We start from the raw sequence: 2,599 nt of genomic DNA, 5'->3' as shown, positions 1-2,599 counted from the left end.
ATGATTGAAAAGAGATTTTAAAGAGTAAATTTGACAAATATTCCAATATTGCTTGCCAGGGACCAGGCTCTTCACGCTCTTTAGAGGTCTTAACTCTTTCAATTTAATCCTCACAATGTAAATTAAACTCATTTAACGTAAAACCCACACACTGTGCAGCATCTACTTGTTTTTTGGTACAATCGATGAAGTCCTGCTTTATCGCAGGGGAGAACTAATCAGTCATCACATTACCATGGAACGGGCAGGTAAATCCCAGTCTCGTGTGTACAATGAGCACAGCATTGCCAAGGACACACCCGGTACCAAGAGGCAAGCGGCTACATTTAGTGAAGATCGCAAGACCTTGTGCTTAGGGAAAGTCTGTGCCGACAAAAGAAGGCAGAGACAGAAACACGGTGCAGGCTGATGGAAAAGCAAAAGCCCTGCACACAGGCCATGGCACACACAAGCAGCAACAGCAGCCCCCTGCCCTAGACCAGGCTTTTAGAATTGAAAGGACATGCACCTCAGCGCAGGTGCCTCCCCTGCATCTCCAGGTGTGATTGACAGGAATGACTGACAGGGAGCTGGGCTCTCACAGGGGCTCTCAACACGCACTCTTGTCCCAGAATTCACTCTGATCTTAATTACATGCCTGATATGTTGTACATATTTATGAACCCTTAATGAGGTTTGAGCCGGGTGAAGGTGACTGAAGGTCAGGCAAGGAGAACCAACGCATGGGCTCTCACCTAGAGCATCACGCAGCTCCTGGGTTTCATTATTTTTTTATCTACCTCTCTTAGGACAATGGAAGGAGGAATGGCCAAAATGAGGGGAAGAGAGTGACATCCTCAGCTCTGTTGCTTCTAACTGTATTAGAAACAAGTACTGTGTGTACTCTGCATCCCTCTCCCCTTTCGGACTCCGGGGCGTCCTTGGGATTCCTGGCACCTTTGTGGAAGTTTAGGGCCTGGACAGTCACCCTTAGAGCGCAGCCCGAGCTGCTGGCTGGGGAGATGACGATGTCTGCTCTCTGATGGCTGATGCGGGTCTCCAAGCGATTGCGCTTTGCCTTCATCTTCTTCCCTCCCGCACCTTGCCTTGTGTCGACTTCATCTAGGGGGCATCAGTGAATACCCGGACGCACCCACCCCCATGGTCACCGCCAGGCAACCCCACTTGCTACCGAGGATTTCACTTCCAGGATTGGGAGCTGTGTCCCCCAGGCCCGTAGGCAAACTAAAAGAGACAAAGTTAGGAACGACAGCAACCGCAAGCATCTGTCTACACTACCGGGCACAACTGACCCAGGCTTAAAATTTCTGCAAATAAGACTAGTCCTGAATTTCTACGATATCAATACTTCCCTCTTCGTTTTATAGTGAAGTTTCCTTTTTTAAAAAAGCCAAGCTTGCCTGAGAAGAGTGTCCCCTGGCAGGCCAGCAAATGTATGGAGCTCCTTCTAGATGAACGGCAGGGCGGTAATAACTTTGCTAACAATCGGTTGAACTGGTGCAAAGAGATGAAAAGTCAAGAGGGTTGCGGCGGGCAAAACCACAGTGTCTGCATCCTTCCCATGCATGGATTGCTTTTGCTTGCTTAAACCTCTTCCTCTGTGTTGCTCCACTTTGTATTTCAAATTCCCCTTAAACTTCTAAAAAAGTTACGAAATGATGTCACTACCTTTCACATTACACATCAAATTAGTTGGAGAAGTTCTTTAGCTTGAAAGTCTTCCAGGAAGCAGCATGAGTTTGAACTTGGTCATTCCATAACGGGATATAAGAGACCCTCTCCCCTGCTAGATTCTGTGCTTGGCATCTCACCTACCTAGCAGATTCAGTCCCACAGCTTTGCAAGCTGTATTACCTCTGTCATTTGAGGACTAAGAAGAGAGAACTCACAGAGGGTAGTGGCTTAGCCATGGGTCTCACAGTTAATACATAAAAGGCCTGGGTTTATAAACTCAAGTGTTTCAGACTCCACATTTTATAGCACTATCTCAGAAATCATTTAAAGCACGGGTATCCTCTAAGAAGGTATCATTTGCTGGTACAGTAGTTCAATCTGGAAACACTGAACAAATAATAATAGCCGGGCATCTAGCCTCTTCCTGCAGGACACACAGGAACGCTCCTACTGGAAAAAGGTGATTTGACCAAGGACCCAGACAAATGTAGCCAGCCAAGAGCTTTAACAAAGGGCAGCCCAGGGCCTTGGTGCACCAAAGGGCTCTCCCCCGTTGAAGAAGGAGGGCGGCAACGCTCAAGGGCCTATCAGTGCACTGGGCTACCTGCAGACCACCCAGTGTGCCCCTTAGGAAGGGCAGGCAAGTGCCAATGCTAGGGCGAGACACGGGCCCATGCCGCATCCTTGACGTGCGTCCCTACAGCAAGGGCAGGACGCGGGGCGGTGGTGGTGTCATTAACAGGCGGGACGTACACCTCGTTCCCTAAGTAATTGGGGAGGAAAGGACACCATCCAAGTCCCTCCTCGGGTCACTCTTTTGCCCTCCAGGTACACCATCCTTCATTACGGATCCGCAGGGCAGAACGCACCCAGGCTCGGGACGCAGCCCCGTCCCCGCCCGCCGCGCCGGGTCCCCAGGGCGGGG

This window comes from Chinchilla lanigera, unplaced genomic scaffold (genome assembly GCF_000276665.1).
Source record: "Chinchilla lanigera isolate Chin_1 unplaced genomic scaffold, ChiLan1.0 scaffold00001, whole genome shotgun sequence".
Classification (NCBI taxonomy): domain Eukaryota; kingdom Metazoa; phylum Chordata; class Mammalia; order Rodentia; family Chinchillidae; genus Chinchilla; species Chinchilla lanigera.
Note: the sequence above shows the minus strand (reverse complement) of the source record.